The sequence below is a fragment of the Athene cunicularia genome (genome assembly GCF_003259725.1).
Source record: "Athene cunicularia isolate RWA chromosome 7 unlocalized genomic scaffold, athCun1 chr7_part1, whole genome shotgun sequence".
Taxonomy (NCBI): Eukaryota; Metazoa; Chordata; class Aves; order Strigiformes; family Strigidae; genus Athene; species Athene cunicularia.
Window position 1 is genome coordinate 33,989,839 of NW_020799107.1, and position 7,094 is coordinate 33,996,932.

Sequence of the window (7,094 nt, forward strand, 5' to 3'; positions counted from 1 at the left end):
CCAAGTGGCTTGTACCTCTGCTCCGTGGAGAGGAAATGAAAGGTATATTCAGTGACGGCAGCAGTATGATTTACTTTGGTGCTAGGGTGTTTTTTTTGGTTTTGTTTTTTTTTTTAAGGTCATCAGCTGCATGATCTCTTCACATAGCACTTTCAGTTGATTATTACTTTTTAGTGTTTTCCTGTTGGTCCTTTTTTCTTTCTTTGCATTTTCTGCCCTTTCTTGTACATATTTACAATGAAAAATACCCACTGCAAAGAGTTCCCTCACTTGCTGTTTGTAGGGGCCCATAAGATCAGTACCAGCACCAGCCGCCTTAGAAGGACATGGATGAACTTCATCCAGATTCCTCTGGGGGGAAAAATTCCCACTTTTTTATTCAGATGTGTCAGAGGAAAACCTAAGAGACAAGTATTTAATCTTCAGTTAGCCTTTATGGATTTCAGCTGACATGATAATCAAGCCTCTACACAGAAGAAATTTGTTTCCTTAATAAATATTTTCCAATGTAATAGTACAAGCCTAAGTTCTCAAAAAAAAAAAATTTGAAAAGGAAAATAAAGTTAGCTTGCACCGACATAATCATCCTTTTTTGTGATCCCACAAAAGAGGAAGGTTGGATTACTTCTGTTCAACGGAGAAAGTCCACAAATATGTGGCATCTATGATCTGATGTGCAGGTAATGGAAACTACCGTGCCACAATTGTGCTGAGACAAAACTAAGGACTTGGCTATATGTAAATGGCAAAATTCTGTGATGTTTTTTTATTAGCAATATTGTCACCTACTTCACATTTTAAAAACAGCAACTACATCCCAGTTACTTACATTTTTTCTCCTCACTCAGTTGTACCTTGCTTCATTTCTTTTACCGAATTATAATATCACGAAGTATTAAATGCTAATATTTGTCCTACTGCAGTTAAAAGCGAAGCTGTCACCGGGTGCCATGCAGCCCTTTAACATGAAACTTCCGTATTTCACTTCAGAGGCATCAGAATTTAAGTAAAATGGCTCCTTTTAAGTGTATTGACCGAACACACACATAAAACACTTTGGACTGGAATCCCATACATCTGCTATTATGACTCAGCTCCCCTATATTTGCCACCTTTATTTTGTCAGATAAAATTTAAAAAAAAAAAAAAATCATCATAGTGCAGACCAACTCACTGCTAATTGTAGTCTCTGAAGAAAATTAAAATGCTATAATACACCATTATAGTCTCTACAATTTGTATTAGGCACCCGGATATGTTTCCCTAATTAATAGTTCCTTTAGTGTCCAGATTAAAAATAGCTATTAAGAGCTTTGGGTAGATGATACAGCAGTATGAAATAGCATCACACCTGTCTCCATGTTGCAGCTTCCCAAGTGTAAGTAGGAGTCAAAATTTCCCTCCTCATTAAATAAAAACACTGATAGATAGTACATCACTTGGCATCTCCGAAGTGATATACCTAAGACATACCATCTGCTACGAACTTGCAAAAACATAGCCTGAGAAAAGTGGGACATCAAGGTGGAGCTTAATTTTCTTTAGTCAGTTTTCTGTCTATCCTGGACTTGAGCGTGGATGGTGCAGGCACGGCTTATGATGCCTCTAACTGTAATGGCACAGAAAACCAGTAAAGGAAGATGACTTTGAATGCAGTCATGTAGGAACAGGGAAAATTCAGTTCACTGCTCCCAAGACAGACATATTTTTAGTAACTGGGAAGATATTCCTTTTGAAGGTAGCAGGAATCACAGCTTGGGGTTCCCCTGTCCTGGTGAGTGCTCTCAGCTCTGAATTACAAAGCCATATTTCCTCTTGCTTTTTCTTCCCCCGGTCGCAGGAATTTTTTTTGCGGTATTGCAGAGTGCGCAGAGTCTGACTCAGAGCTCAGCCTCTGCTCTGAGGGCTGGAATGCTTGCTGAAGGTGGGAGATTGAAGCCTGAGACTAAGGTGACCATAAATGCCAGATGTCCTACTTGCTGGAGAAGTAGGACAGAGCGAGCGCCACAGAAGTGAGCAGACACCCAACACCCTTCCTTTCTGTGCATGACTAGATTCAGACCCGGGTTTCAGGCTGAGAAACAGCCTGAGAAATCAAAGTGAATAAAAAAAGATGCCTTTCCAGCTGCATTTGATATGGCATTTTTTGGGCACCTTCCTTCAGCATTCTGAGTGCTGTGAGTCTCAGTCAGGTCCCTGAGAGCTGGAGACAGAAATATGGGAACATTGCCATCTGCTCACAGACAGCCTGAGTCTTTCAGACATCCAGCAGTCCAGCTGGAGACACTGCTCTGCTCAGGTTGCCAAACAAATAGACAATTGGATAAAATCTGGGGGCAGAAAAAGTGACTCCATTTGGAGTAACAAGGTCATCCCAGTTCAGCAACGTGATTGCCAGCTCATAAACCAGGGATGCACCAGCGGGTCTGGCAACACCAGCCACCACCACAGAGCTCCAGGCAGTGCTACCTGTGTCCCTCCTGAAGGCCACCCATCTTTCTGCTTCTGTGGTTATTCAAATAAAAGGCCTCTGGCTTAACATTCACGTGTCTCCGCTTTAGCACACACATCTGCTCAGAAAAAAGCATCTCACCAACGTGCTGGTGGTTATAGCACAGCGATATTACACACCAAACAGCCACCCAGACTCCTCAGAAATTAAAAAAGAAACTCAGTCCTTTCCATTTCAAAATCCTGTGGGGAAAAAAAAAAAAAAAAAAAAAAGTCTCCACAACTTACAGCATCGTAGTCCTCGAAGCCACCGCTGATAAGCCTGTCAAACGCACTCTGTTATCTGAAGACAGACTGAATATGATCTTTGCAGAAGAAACTTGTCTGCTCTGTCTCCAACCTCAGCCTCCACAGATCTTTTTAACTCCTCCATCAGCACCCAGGGTGTCCCCTCTTGCTCTGATTGCCAGAACACCACGGAGAGGAGGATGCTTTCCTGGAAGGCTGCCCGCACTGAGACCTTCCCCTGGTGCTGCAGGAGCTGATACGAAGTGTGCAGTTACTACACCATGTTTCTGCATCTCTCAACTGAGTTTTCTGAACTCTCCCCACGCACGAATGCAGTAAACTCACTGCTTTCTCCTCCCTGCTTTTCTCCAGGCCTAAGGCAAAGGCTGCTGTGGAGACCACCTGGGTTAAATTAGCCCAATTAAACACTGTTAAGCAGTTCTAGGAAATGCAATGCTGTTTTATGCATTGCTGAAGTCATGGTACGTGGCTGTCAAATTACTGTCCAGGAGCAGGAGGATGACCTGTGGGAGGACCGCAGAGCAGAGACCCTGGCTTGTGTTCTGCCACTGTCTGTAAAACTCCATCTCCTCATCTAAACCAAATGATCTTTAACGTGCTGCCCCTTTTCACCTTACGCATTTTTTAATTAAAGAACAGGTGTGCAGGGAGCTTTTCACCTGCCTGCCTCCAGAGCGTGGCATTGATCTCCAGCAGCTGAAACCAGGGAAGTTCTGCTGCTTGCTATGCGAGGATGGATAGGATCAGGGTCCTCATGTGATGAATAAAGGCTTGTCAGTGCTGGTCACTCTTTCCTAATTATATGAGAAGTGTCTTTTTAGTATTGGCATCCTTCCTCTGTACATAGGAGTATTTGATGGGGTCGGGTGCAAGCGCATGTAGCACTAGAGGGAAACTACACGGCATGGCTGAACCCCTTCCCCATCCTCGGGCCGCAAGGGCATGTGAGATGGGAAGCTCTTGAACTGGTCCTCTTGGGCCTTCCTCTCTTATCTTTGAATAAATGAATTGTGAAGCACAGCGTTTAAGCTCAGCAGTAGCCAATATTCCAGGTTTTCAACACAGGGAGAAGATGGGAGCTCTTAGCAGAGCTCCGTTTCTAGCGTCTGTAAAGTCAAAGGAGAAACAGAGCGCAAGAAAACATGGAAGCATCATTAGTGGAGAAAAATAAGTCTGCTTTTTCCATTTTACTAACCCAGAATCCATAGGTGATAATTTTTTTATCGAAGCCTGACTATCCCTTTAAGAAAGGCTAGAAACACCCTTCAGAGCCTTGTAATGAAATAACATTATTTATCAGTATTAAATATAGATAAACAAAAATGAGAAACAGACTTAATTGAAACCCTCTGTGAAATCTGGCTAATCAGTTTTCATTTCCAGGAGGCTTTAACTTATGTTATTTAATTTATTATTTATCTGCTCTATTTTGATTTGGCTTTTCAGCCCCAGTGCTGGGTGTTGGATGCTTTAGAAACACTTGGTGAGAGCTTGGACGTATCACCCAGGCTCCAGTCGGGTCGATACTTCACCCATGTTTGAATCTTGCTAAGGCTTTGATAAGCTTAATGATCATACAGGGGTTCCCCTAACTTCCTTAGTCACACTGACCTTCAACTCAGGCACATTACAATATATTTCCTGACGGCCAAAGCGCTTTTCCTTTTGGACCCGGTTTTGCCTCCATCCCATGCAAACACGTTGCCATTTCACTTTATTTCTTTAATTTATAGGCGTCAAAGTTGCTGAATCAGGAAACTGAGGTTATAGCTGTTGAAGAAACGAATCCCACATTGTGACAATTTTTTTTTTTTTTTTTTTTTTTTTTTAGCAGATTTTCTTGTGTTCCTCATTCTGAGTCACTGTCACACATTTTAAAGGCCGGAGTTACACATGAAGCTCTTGATGGTGAGAGCTGTGCCCTTTCTTGTGGTTTCTACAGGCAGACAATTGCCATCCTGTGTCTCTACTGGTTGCCTGTAGCTAGTGATGCTTAATCCGCATCGCAGTATTTCCTGTGTCACTGGAGCGTGTGACATTGCCTACCAGAACTGGAAGTGAAGTGGTTACATTTGACTATGTTAATTGGATTCTAATTAGTCTGACAGCGCTACTCATCTCTGCTGAAGTGTAGCTCGGTGGGATTCCACCTCTTTATGGGGAGGAATGGGAGAATTTGGAGGAAGGAATAAAATTCAAGAATCAGGCAAAAAAACCCAGGTTAAAAATAGGTAAAACAGATTCAACTCTTTGCGTTTAGTTATCGTAATAATTGATTGTGTACTTCCTCAAAAGTAAAAACTTTAAAAAGTCTGTGACATTCAGGGCGATGGCCAGGGAAAGTAGAGCATCGTTACCTCTTCAGAAGCAAGATGCACTACTGGATCTATCCATTTCAGAAAGTGTTTTCTGTCCCCCAAGCACACAATCTGCAGTTGTATGCACAGATTTATCCTCACAATCTACCTTTGAGATAAGGAAGTCGATTCATCCCCATTTTGCAGGCTGAGAGGACTGAAGCCTGGGTGATTTGCCCAGAGCCCCAGTGGAAGATCCTAGCAGACACAGAGAGGAGCCATGGGTCCACAGTGCTCCTCTCCAGCTTGACACAGAAACCTTACAACACTTAAGCAATTATTAAAATGTTACATGAGTTGAAATGAAAGGCTCTGTCCAGAGCTGGAGTCATCATTTGGATTATTGACTCAGTTCTTTGAAAAATACACAAATGCAGCAGTATTATGAATGCAAATACAGCCAATGGAGAATTCTCAAATGAAGGGCAAATCAAAAGGAAACCATCTATGTTTTATATTTCTGTGGTCTCTTCCATCTCAACAGTGATAGAGAGCATGGCTGCGCATACATATCTGAAACATATGTTTATTTTTGTGCTTGTCAGCTAGTTAGGCTCTGGGGGAATTCTCCCACAGTGGTTACACCGAGATAGAGCAAGAAGGAGGGCAAACAGCTTGTGGGCTTTAAGATCTTCTTCTGTTCCTCCTCGAGATACGAGCAGGAGTGCCTGCCCTTGTCCTCTTCCACCCACCCTCATCCTCCTTTCACGCCTGGAGTTTCCATCCTTTTCCTCACCAAGAGCACTCTGGAGCAAATTGTTCAGGATGGAGGGAGACGGGCACAGATGTGACCACCTGCTGCATATGCCTTTCTTTTCATGGGCTTTTAAAAAGGCACTTCATATTTTTAAAAAGAGGAGGAAGAGACAGTGGCCTTTGGTGTTGCTCGGCACTGACACAGCTGGAGCTGGCTGGGGGTGGCAGGGTGTTATTTTTTACAGGTTGGCAACCAGACGTTTGTTGCAATGATATACTTTTATCTTTTTTTTTTTTTTTTTCCAGAGATCGCCTGAGTGTAGATGTGCCAACACGGGTTCCGGTTTTACCACAGCTAATTCTCTTATTTCAAAGAGAGGAAATATCCTCGGACAAATCTGCTTTGTCAAGGTTGAAAACGTTCCACACCACAGATGGTGACCATAAGGTGCAAGTGAGTTTTCAGCTGAACTGGTGACACCCTACCCATTTGCTTCACTGTTGAAGATTTTAAAACTAGTTTTTGTTATGAGAAGCTGAGCAAGATACTTCTCTCCAAATGTCTCTTCCTCCTGTTAGCTCCTCACTTCCATATTCATGGCACTCCTGCTGCTACTAGCACTACCATGCGTAGCACCTACTCCAAATTGTCCAGTTCCTGTTGTTAGGATGGCAGTTCCCTTTGGTTTTTGAAAAATTCATGGAGCGAGGGGGTGGAAGGGACACCAGAGTCCTGTTACGGTCCAGCACCCTATTGTAGGAGATTATTTTTTTTTTTTCCCCAGGTGTGCTCCTGCATGATGGCTTGCTGGGATTGTAACCAGATGAGCACCTCTATTTTTATGCAAAACCTGCTGGTTGCATTTAGTTGATCTGCTTTGTTGCAGCACAAAAAAAAAAAAATTCTGTGTCCAGGGATAATGTTCTGGGGAGTTTACCAGCAATGGTTTGGGGATTTTCAGGCCCTACTAACAAGGTGTGAGATTTTTCTTGTGGACTGAACAGAGCCCTGACGGGAGTGGCGATGGCAGTTTACGATAATTGGTACTGTGCTCTTCAGATTCCTCCTAACTGAGGGGTTTTATGTTAATGTGAGAGAACCCACCTGTGGTTGTCGGCCTCAGTGGCTGTATCTAATTTTTCACTTTTGTAAATTCCCCGATTTCATTGTGATGCCTCTGTTACCATTTTGCGGTGCAGTCATCAGTCCTCACTTCTCTTTTCTCCCTGACTAATTCCTCCCACAAAGGAAAATAAAGTTTAAGGCTCACAATGCTGAAA